Source organism: Macaca mulatta, chromosome 12, assembly GCF_049350105.2.
Source record: "Macaca mulatta isolate MMU2019108-1 chromosome 12, T2T-MMU8v2.0, whole genome shotgun sequence".
Taxonomy (NCBI): Eukaryota; Metazoa; Chordata; class Mammalia; order Primates; family Cercopithecidae; genus Macaca; species Macaca mulatta.
In genome coordinates, this window is record NC_133417.1 from 100,484,158 (window position 1) to 100,496,318 (window position 12,161).

The 12,161-nt window shown below is 39.9% G+C and overlaps 1 pseudogene; it reads left to right on the forward strand.

The window, feature by feature from the left end:
- Window positions 1-1,010: 1,010 nt before the first annotated feature.
- On the forward strand, window positions 1,011-1,123 carry LOC114671688 (U6 spliceosomal RNA; annotated as a pseudogene).
- Window positions 1,124-12,161: the final 11,038 nt, after the last annotated feature.

The window sequence follows — 12,161 nt, forward strand, 5'->3', positions numbered from 1 at the left end:
CTTTTTAAGTTCTGAGAAATCAAACTTTCCTATAGCTGCTTTGTTTTAAGTCATAAATAGCTTTTCTGATTGTGTGCTCTTTTTCAAAAGAATAGAGCTCCACTTACATGCAGATAACATACCTATATTATGACATCTACAGGTGTTGGGAGCAAGCCCCCAAAATCTGGTCATAAACTGGCCCCAAAACTGGCCATAAACAAAATCTCTGCAGCACTGTGACACGTTCATAATGGCCCTAACGCCTAAGCTGGAAGGTTGTGGGTTTACAGGAATGAGGGCAAGGAACATCTGGCCTGCCCAGGGTGGTAAACCGCTTAAAGGCATTCGTAAGCCACAAACAATAGCATGAGCGATCTATGTCTTAAGGGAGTGTTCCTGCTGCAGTTAACTAGCCCAACCTATTCTTTTAATTTGGCCCATCCCTTGGTTTCCCATAAGGGATACTTTTAGTTAATTTATTATCTATAGAAACAATGCTAATGACTGGTTTGCTGTTAATAAATATGTGGGTAAATCTCTGTTCGGGGCTCTCAGCTCTGAAGGCTGTGAGACCCCTGATTTCCTACTTCATGCCTCTCTATTTCTGTGTATGTGTCTTTAATACCATTAACACTGCTGGGTTAGGGTCTCCCCGACCGAGCTGGTCTTGGCAATAGGTTCTTAGCTTATTTGTATAAATAAAATTATTTCAGCTGGGTGTGGTGGCTCACGCCCATAATCCCAGCACTTTGCGGGGCTGAGGCAGGAGGATCACCTGAAGACCGGAGGTTGAGACCAGCCTGGCTAACATGACGAAACCCCATCTCTACTAAAAATGCAAAAAATTAGCATGGCTGTGTAATCCCAGCTATTCGGGGGACTGAGACAGAAGAATCATTTAAACCCAGGGGGCGGAGTTTGCAGTGAGCTGAGATCACGCCACTGTACTCCAGCCTGGGCAAAAGAGTGAGACTCTATCTCAAAAAAAATTTTTTTTAATTATTTGTATCAATAATATATCATATGAAGTGCTCCCTTAGACAGCATATATACTAAAATTGGAACAATACAGAGAAGATTAGCATGGCCCCTGAGCAAGGATGACATGCAAATTCATGAAGCATTCCAAAAACATTTTTTTAACAATAATAATAATATATCACATGAAAATGGCTAAACATAATTCACCAATTTTGAATTATGTGTTTGGAATAATCTGACTTAAAATATAGGTTAATCTACCCTACGAGCAGACCCAGAAATTCCACTCATAAGAATGTACCCATGAGAAATGTGTATATGTGTCCACCAAAAGACATGTACAAGAAAGCACATGGCAGCTGTACTCATGAAAGCTCAAGACTGGAAACAACCCAAATAACCATCAGTGAGAGACTGAATAAACAAATATAGGTTTAGGCATACAACAGAATGCTATACAGTGCTTTAAAAGGAATGAGCTGTTTATACAACATGAGTGAATTTCAAAAACAGTGTGTTGAGTGAAGGAAGCCAGACATAAAAGTACACACTGCATGATTCCATTTACATGAATTTCAACAACAGACATGACTAATCAATGATGGTGTAAGTTAGAAGAGTGGATGACTCTGAATGCGGCAAGTATTGACTAGAAAAAGGCATTAAGCTTGCAGGAACATCTACTAAAGTGATGAAAATATTCTATATCTCAATCTGGATGGTGGTTCTCAGGTATTTATGTATGAAAACTTCATCAAGCTATATACTTAATAATAGCACATATACTGAATGTATGTAATATCTTGGGTTTAAGTTATATAGAGAGACAAAGAGCTGTGCACAAAATTCACCTTAAGGAGCATCAGGGGAATAAAAAATAAAGGCAGTAATGCCCTGGTCTAAAGTATATGAAACTGAGGTACTTGCTGATTTAAAGAGTCATGTTACTACATGTTCACATGACGTTATCAGAAAAAAATATTCAAATACAGAGGCTAAATGGAAAATCATAAAGTTAGTTCTTTGAAACAGCTATTTGCTGTCCAGCTACCTCTCACATAGCGTATTAATTTTCTTTTTTTCTTTTTTATTTGAGATGGTGTTTCGCTTTTTTTGCCCAGGCTGGAGTACAATGGCGTGATCTCGGCTCATTGAAACCTCCACCTCCTGGGTTTAAGTGACTTTCCTGCCCCAGCCTCCCCAGCAGCCAAGATCACAGACATGTGCCACCACGCCCAGTTAATTTTGTATTTTTAGTAGAGACGGGGTTTCTCCATGTTGGTCAGGGTGATGTCGAACTCCCTACCTCAGGTGATCCGCCCATGTCAACCTCCTAAAGTGCTGGGATTACAGGCATGAGCCACCGCGCCCAGCCATATTAATTTTCTACGGCCATCATAACAGCTTACCACAAACTTAGCAGCTTGAAACAACAAAAATGTCTTACCTCTCAGTTTCTATAGATCAGAATGCCAGGTTGGCTCAGCTGGCTTCTCTGCTCCTAATATCACAAGGCCAAAATCAAGGTGTCAGCCCTCTGGGGTTGCGAAAAGACTCTTTCTAGGCCCATTCAGGTTACCGGCAGAATTCATTTCCTTGGGATTGTAGGTCCCTATTTCTGTGCTGGCTATCAGCTAGGGACCACCTTCAGCTCTGAAAGGTTTATATCTCTTCCTTGTTAATGGCCTCTTGCATCTCAGAGTCAGCATGGACATGTCAAATTCTTCTCGTACTTAGAGTCTCTCTGACTTCTTTTTCTGCTATGTCTCTCTGCTGCCTCTGGCCACAGAAAATCTCTGCTTTTAACAGCTCATGTGATTAGATTGGGCCCACATGGGTAATCCAGTTTAATTTCCCTATTCTAATTACATTGGCAAAGAATTTTCACAGGTTCCAAAAATTAAGGTATATACACCTTTGGGGTCCATTTTTCTGCCTATTACACATGTAGAGCTCCATTTGGTGATCCTGGATGTGTGGTAGCAGGCATTTATTTATTTATTGATGCTTAATAGTCCTTGAACAAAAGAAAGAAGAACAACTAACACATGTAGAGTCTGGTCATATTTAAGTGATGGCATCTTCATTTGAGCTATTACGACATTCTCTGAAATATAATATCTTTCCTTTTGCTACACTACTTTAACAATTCTGATCTTAGTTTGATCTTGAAGAAGCCTATTCGTAGAGAATAGCTGTTCCTCACAAAGCTACATAATTTTCTCCTACTGAAGAGTACGTTTCAGGCTGGGTACAGTGGCTCAGGCTGATAATCCCAACACTGGGAGGCCAAGACAGCAGGATCACTTGAGCTCAAGAGTTGGAGACCAACACAGTGTTATCTCATCTCTACTAAAAATAAAAAAACAAAATAGCCAGCTATGGTGGTGCACACCTGTAGTATCAGCTACTCAGGAGGCTCAGGTGGGAGAATCGCTTGAGCCCGGGAGATCGCAGCTGCAGTGAACTGTAATCACAGCACTGCACTCCAGCCTGAGCAACAGAGGCCCTGTTTCAAAAAAAAAGAGTAGGTTTCAGATAAAGGTAAACCTTGAAGGCAAAGGATCAGCTGTGCACGGGTAGCCATCCTCTCCTTTCTTCCCTAGGAAGGGCACAGTCCCTGCCCCTACAGTTCCCTATGCTGCCACTCAGGGACAGCAGCTAGGCTGGCATGGACTGTCCTAGAGAAGAAAAGTAAAGAGAAAAGAAAAGTGGCTTCCTTTTTTGAGACATGGTCTCACTCTTTTGCCCAGGTTGGAGTGCAGTGGCACAATCAGGATCAAGGCTTACTGTAACCTCAACCTCCCTGGCTCAAGCAATCCTCCCATCTCAGCCTCCCAAGTAGCTGGGACCATAGGCAAGCGCCACCATGCCCAGCTAGGTTTTTCTTATTTTTTTGTGGAGATGCAATCTCACTGTGTTGGCCAGGCTGGAAGTGTCTTACTTTAATGCAACGATATATGGAAGGTAATATATGATTCCTGGTCATCTGAACTGTCATAATTCTGAGTATGATCATAGAGTGGCACCAGAATCCACCTTAGTTGTGGCATAAGTAGACATTGCCTTGGCCACATTTCCTTCTCCCTTTCGTTGAGCCCTTTGGTATCTTTACTTAGCATAGCACATCAGAGTTTACAAACTTTTTGCTGCAGATATACTCTCATTTGGGCCTTCAAATAATCCTGTTAGGTAAACCAGGCAAGCATGATTATCCCATATTTCATATGTGATACTAGAGGTTCAGGAGTGTTCAGTGACTCCAACGAGTTTACAGGTAGTGAGTAGCAGACCAGACTCTGTATTTAGCAGTCTTTCCACAAATAGCCTGACAACAACATCTGTACCAGCTTCCAGAGTTGTCTTGCTCTTATCCCTACCCCCTTATCAAATCCCACCCTCTGAGCCTCATTCACAATCAAGTGTCAGTAACTGATTGTTCCCAGGAGTGTCTGTATTTTAATATCAGAGGAAGCAAATTCAAAGGATAAAATTGCAAATATTAACAATCAAATCAGAGAGAAATGGGTTGGAATGAGAGGGGGCACAGGAAGAATAAGCTCTTCCCAACACTCCTAAAATGACATCCAAAAGGTTCCTCCAAATATATTTAAATGTTAAACTCAGTGCCAGACTCCACAAAAGTTAAACAAGTTAAAGCAGCTTTAGACAAACCTTATTCCAAAAATGAAATCAACACATACTAAGGGAAGGTGGGGAATTTTAGAAGAATTGGAACAAGGTTGTTATGAGGATAGAATGACAGTTGCCAAAAGAGAAAAAGGAAATAGATAATTAAAATGATCACATTGTTATGTTAAATCAGATGTATAATGTTCCATAAAGAAATGGAGAAATTAGGCTGGGCATGGTAGCTCACGCCTGTAATCCCAATACTTTGGGAGGCCAAGGTGGGTGGATCACCTGAGGTCAGGAGTTCGAGACCAGCCTGCCCAACACGGTGAAACCCCATCTCTACTAAAAATACAAAAAATTAGCTGGGCGTGGTGGTAGGCGCCTGTAATCCCAGCTGCTCGGGAGGCTGAGGCAAGAGAATCACTTGAACTCAAGAGGCAGAGGTTGCAGTGAGCCAAGATCATACCACCGCACTCCAGCCTGGGTAACAGAGTGAGACTCCATCTCAAAAAAAAAAAAAAAAAGAACCTTTGTCTCCACAACTCCTTATCCTAACCCAGACACTCCCTTCTATTGACTCCAGGCCTTCAGATAAATTTTTTCAACCAATTGCTAATCAGAAAATCTTTGGATCCACCTGCGACCTGGAAGCCCCCAACTGAAGTTGTCTTGCCTTTCCACAAAAACCAATGTACATCTTACATGTATTGATTGATGCCTTATGTCTCCTGAAAATGTATAAAAAACAAGGTACAGCCTGACCACCTTGGGCACATGTTCTCAGGACCTCCAAAGGCTATGTCACAGCCAGTCCTTACCTTTGGCAAAATAAACTTCTAAACTGAATGAAGTCCAGGCATGGTGGCTCACGCCTGTAATTCCAGCCCTTTGGAAGGCTGAGGCAGGAGGACTGCATGAGCCCAGGAGTTTGAGACAAGCCTAGGCAATATAGGGAGACCTCGTCTCTACAAAAAATTTAAAAATTATCTGAGCACATGTGGTGGTGCACGCCTGTGGTCCCAGCTACTCGGGAGGCTGAGGTGGGAGAATCACTTGAGCCCAGGAAGCAGAGGTTGCAGTAAACTGAGATTGTACCACTGCACTCCAGGCTGGGTGGCAGAGCAAGAACCTGTCTCAAAAACGTAAGTAAGTAAATCAATTGAGATCTGTCTCAGATACTTTCTGGTTTATAACACACTACCCATAAATTATGGTTATGTATTTCTCTGTTTAAGAGGCCAAGGCAGGCAGATCACTTGAGGTCAGGAGTTCGAGAGCAGCCTGGCCAACATGGTGAAATCCCCTCTCTACCAAAAATATAAAATAAAATAAAATAAATTAGCTGGGTGTGGTGATGCAAGCCTGTAATCCCAGCTACTCAGGAGGCTGAGGCAGGAGAATTGCTTGAACCCAGGAGTTGGAGGTTGCAGTGAGCCGAAATTGTGCCACTGCACTCCAGCCTGGGTGACAGAGCAAGACTCTGACTCAAAAAACAAAAAAAGAGAACATAGTTGATCTAGGGAATTGGGAGTAGCCTCTTTCAAAAAAAATACAGACAGCAAATATACCAAGTATAGAAAGGAAATGAAACAGAGTAAGGTTGGCGCTTGGCTTCAGCTCCCCAGCCCACCACCCCCGCTGGTGGAACATTCTTTCATACATTCCTGCTGATCACAAAACCCACATCACCACCTCGCTGACGTTACACATGCTAACCCCAAGGCTTTAGTCATACAAAGAAAAGAATCACTCTTCTATGCTCTCATAATGTTTAACTATGCCTTTTACTTAAAGAATTCCCGGAACTGGCCTTAGGAAACCTAAATATCAAACCACAGGGCAGAATGTCAAACCTTGGGAAAGAATGATTTGTAAGCAGCGTTTTTGCCGCTGGCCAGACTACCAGGTGGCCTATTACTCAAGATAACCATCAGGACCAGATATATGGACCTGCATACCCTCCCCCACACATGCTTCTTCCAGCCCAGCCTGCATACCTTACCTCTGTGTCAATTCCCCATGCTTTGTCTGATTAAAAAGTCTCTACTAGCTTTTTTGGGGAGCCAGCTTGAGGATCCTCGTACCTCACCTCCACTGTCTCCATTGCCCTTGAGCACATAAAAGCCTTGTCTGGGAAATCTGCTTGGCCTGTGTTAAGTTTCATTACATGGGGAGCTAAGAAGCATGTGATCAGCACTATGGTCACATCCAGCAACCCAATAGAAAGGTGGTTCAAGATGGTGAATTAATCTGAATTCCCAAGAGAACTGCCTGTGTACCCACTCCTTTCTCTAAAGAGATGAAGCTCCTGGATAAGTCAATGAATGAAGAGGGGATGAAAATAAGGCTGAGCAAAGTAAGATAGAGCACTAAGATGAGAGACAACTTTCTACCAAACTTCATTGATGTTGGGGAGAAATAAGAATGTGCTGGGGGACAGAGAAGGTAGTGGTGAGGAAGGAGAGGAAGGAAAGCAGCTATTTTACTCTCTTTATTTATAGAAGACAGACTCCTGATTCCATCCTTCAGCCTTATCCAGACTCTCAAGCTGGGGCTCTCAAGTAGGAATAAAGTGAAAGTAGAGGACTGTCTCCTTGTTACTGAGGATGACAGCTGATTTCATGGGGAATACTCGCTAGAATTTGATTTGGAGCCAGTGATTTGACACTTTGTAGAGGTGAATTTCCCGGCTTAAGATTGATGGTAATGCTTAAGAAAGAGTGCCACCTTATCACAAAACACATCTGAGAATTGGTATTCACCTCTCCACTCTAATAAGGAAACCTAAATATTTCACATTTTTAATGCATAATGGGTGTATGATAGTCTAGAAAAGAAAGTAGTTAAAAGTTATTGACACTGACACATATAACTCCATTTAAGTTATTCAGATATGTTTTTAAATGTCCTTAAATAATCACATGACAGACATCGTCAAACAATACATGGGTAACTAATGACTGTGGTTTAAAATGAAATTACTACTCCAACTCCAGGATTCCATTGGCCCTTTCAGTTCCAAATGCAGACCTACTATTCATAATCCTAGCAGTGATGACAGAATAGAAATTACTTTAAAATTAGTAAGTACAATATGAAAAACACATCAATGATATTTTCTTAACATAAAAAGCCTGGTCTATCATGAGCCTCTAAGCTCTGCCACCTTCAAGCCCACCTTCAGGCCCACCTTCAAGATCCTCACATCTAGTAAGAAGAAAATCAGCAAATATCTCCATTCCCCCACCACAGAGAAATAGGCATTGCATATCGTAGATGTATACACAAAATTCCTGTTTGTTTTTAGATTTAGAAATTGTCAGGGGCACTTTCATTTTACGTTTGTTTTTCATCTTGAACAAAAAGGAAACAGGGAAATAAAAGGAACACCTTTTAAAAAATATATTCCAAATTTTTATAGATGGTAAAACTAGTAACTAAAAAATTAATTAATTTTAAGTTTTGTTATGTCTGAAGAAAGCTAAGTTCAATTTCTGAACCATCATTTCTCTTCTATGCCAGTCATGCTCTCTGTCCTCTCATAATTACCCAAATATGTTTCATGGTTTTGACAACCCAAAGGTTGACATCTTAGATGGCTAATAAAACAGGATGGAGCAGGAGAGTCTGTTTCTTTTAATAGTGAATAGCTGGGAAATACATCTCAGGAATCTGCCAATTACTGTTAAGCAGAACCAAGTTTCAGTCTTACTTGAGAGGCTGTCACAAACTGATCTGTTACAAGGCAAGTTTTTTGCTTTAAGTCTAAGGGTGGACATATTCTATTTGCATAGTTTTCTTTATCATCAAAGAAAAACAATTAACAACATAGTGCTTGAATCAACAGAGTTCTTTTAGGTCTGTTTAAAGCAAAACTCACATATCTAACTTCTTTGTTGCATTCTTCAAAGAAGGAATTTTTTTTATTATTATTCTGCTTCCGTATCTCTAGAAACCATATTATTTCAAACTAGACTTTCTAAGCCATATTTCTAGCCTCACAATATATAGATTATATAAAAGATTCACACCGCAGACTGAGACTCTCATGATTACCCTTTCCTGTCTTGAAATTCACACTCCTGACATATGATGAATGCATCTTCATGAAGATATACATTTTCACGTATGCTCATGAATGACAAACACAAATGTGGCAGAGAACTAAAAACCAAAGCAGAGTTCTCAACATACAAATTCATCAATTTTGTTCATATCATTAACAAAATAATTGCTAGTTTACTTTAATAATACCTGCTATTTGTCCATTAAATCTGTCTTATTTAGGTATAAAAAAGAATTTGTTAGAAAGATTTGCAATAGTGAACTGATGGGAATGTTGAACAGCTCCAAAGGAGCTCCAGGAGTCACCAGGACACACCCTCCCTTGAATGAATTTGTTCCAATTAATTTTAGTCTTGTCTGTAATCTACTCAAGTTTCATGTTAATGGAACAAGCATCTGATTAATGTAACTGCAATCATATGCCCCACCTCACCCCATTTTTCAAAATGGAGAGAGGCTATTCCTTGAAAAGAGAAATTTAGTAATACCAAAAGTTGGAATGGATGTTAGGCAGCTGAAAACAAGGAGTGTCCACCCTGGTCCAGCCCTTTGGCTTCCCGATATCCTCATACATCCTTCTTTACATTATAGATCCAAAATGTCCCTATCCAACATTTTGTAAGTATTGCCAATAAAATTGACAAAGGACTCAACCTCTCTCCAAAGAAAGAAAACCCAAAGTTGGTCAGTTTCTGGTGAAGTTGCCAAAAGTGGCATGTGACTTGCTCTTGACCAGTCATTTAAACCGTATTTCCCTAGAAACCATGAGTGGTTCAAGGAAAGGCACAGGACCCAAGGTAGACCAATCATAGCCAGTGGGACTTCCCTTATTCCACCATTGAAGGCTTGAAATACTACCAACAACTTAATGTCTTCTTTATTTCTTAAGAAAGTTTGAAGTAAGATTTTCCCTTTTTCAAAACAGAGAGTACTAACTGCCCTTCCCTCGGCTTTCGTCAATGGGGAAAAGATTACACTGCTATTACCAAAATAATGGTGAAAGGCATACTAGGAAGCCAAAAGTCAATCAATGACCACTGCATCCCCTGTTCAAATATATTTTAACAGTTTTATTCGGGTATCATTTACCTATTATAAAATTTATCCATTTTCTGTATACAGTTCAATGAATTTTAATAAATGTGTACATTTGTGCATCTACCACCACAGTTCAGTTTTACACTTCTATCACCACAGAGAGTTTCTCTGTGCCCATTTGCCATCAGTTCCAACTACAATACCCATACCTACATAACTATTGATCTGTTTTCGGGGGCACTAGTTTTGCTTTCTCTAGAAATTTCATATAAATGGAATGTTAACACCTGTCGTTCTTGTGCCTGGCTCCTTTCACTTTGCATAATGTTTTTGAGGTTCATCCATGTTGCGGTATGTATTAATAATTTATTCCTTTTTATTGCTCAGTAGAATTCAGCAAAATGGATATATCACATTTTGTTTATCCATTCATGAACTGAGGGACATTTAGATTTTTTTGACACTTCTTATTTGGCTATTTTGAATAATACAGCTATGAATATTTACATACAAGAATTTGTGGACTTAAATTTTCGTTTCTTTTGGGTGGATTCTAGGAAACTATATTTTTGACTTTTAAGAAAATGCCAAATTGCTTTCCAATTCACGTTTTACATTCCCTCCAGCACTGATGAAAGTTCAAGTTCCTCCACATCCTTCACAACACTTGATATTATGTCTTTTTGATTGTTGCCTTTCTAGTTGATATGTAGTGCGATCTCACTGCATTTAAATTTGCACTTCCCCGGTGATTAATAAGGATCTGTATTTGCCATTTTCATACCTTCTTTAATGATGTGTCTACTTAAATCTTTGCCCATTTTCAAACTGGGCCATTTGTTTTCTTATTTTTGTAAGAGTTCTCTATATATTCCGGATGCAAGATTTTTATTATATATGTTATTTGCAAATATTTTCCCTGCAACCCCTAATCCTTGCCAGTCTTTCTGCCTGCTGAAAGGGATAGTTGGGAACACTGATAACAATATTTATTGAGGCAGTGTGATATAAGATGTCTTAATGCAGTCTTTCTTTTTTATCCAAAACAGACCTTTGAGGGAGCTACTCTTATTCCTGTATCATGAATGACAAAAGTACATTTTTAAGGAAATAAGTTGTTTGCTCAGGATCACATGGCAGGAGAAGTGAAGAGAACAGCAGGGGTTTTTTCCCTAACCCACTCCTGTATCAATCGTTGGCCAGTAAAGATAGATTTCTTGCCAAGACTCTTGACTCCCCTAGAGGTCCAAATTTACCCAAGGGAAAAAAAAAAAGTGTATAGCTATAACCCTTTGATTTCTTTTGCACCCACTGGAAATTATAAAAGTTACTCAAGCAGTAAGCAACAAGCAATCCCCCATGTCACTCTAATTCCTGCCAACTGTCCATTGTATGGATGCCAGAGGCCACTGAGCAGTGGAAGTTACAGTAATAGAAGAGTGGGAGGAAATACAATTAGTCTTATGCCCCATGACAGCTAATACCAAAAACTTTACGTTATAAAAAAAATGTTCAAAGTCTACCCATAGAGCATTCAAAGAGAGTTTAAGACAAAAAGGAGCAGAAGGGTAGAGGTAGTTTCCCCCAGTTCACAGGACACTATTAGCACCTTGAGGGTTCCAATGAAGTACACAGAGGAAATGGTGGCCATGTGTTTTTAGGAGAGAATGTCCCATAAAAGTACTACCCATCGGGGAGCCCAAACAGAAGGAAAAAATAGCAGCCACTACATGGTAGCCAAACAGGCTTATTGATTAGTCTCTCTCTCTCTCTCTCTCTGTCACTCTCTCTCTCTCACACACACACACACACACAGAGAGAGAGAGAGAGAGTTCTGTAATTCTGCATGCCATAGTATATATTCAGTATTGGACAGAATGATTGAATGAAACTTACAAGACCAGGAATAAAAGTGCTAATCTGGTCCTGCTACACACTATCCCTTTTACCTTTTACTCCAAGTTATTTAACACTCTCTGGGTCTCACCTTTCTATTCTCTTAAAAGAAGCAATTGGACCAGATAATATCTTAAAACTTTCACAACTCTAACCATCTCTAATGTTCAAGAGCTACCCAGTTCACACTTTGCCAAATAAATTGTAAATTGTGATATTTCCTGTAAAAGAACCCTCTGATTCTAACCTAAAAAAAAAAAAAAAAGATCTAAAGCCTATTTCATTCTCTGAAAACGCTAAATTAATGTTTAGGATATGTCTATCATTTTTTAAAAGAAAATACCCTTCAGGCAAAAGAAAACTCCATGTCGTCATCTGTGCGCTGGCCTTCTTCAAGGCACAATGCATTCCTAACTTCTAACCTTGGAAGGGCACTTTTTTTTTTTTCCTGTTGTAAGCGCTCTCTGAAGTCTTGTTTGCAGAATAATGAAGAAAACATCGCTGTCTGCAAGGCTGCTTGTCACCTTTGAATATACTCCATCAACATGCTGCCACTTCATCTT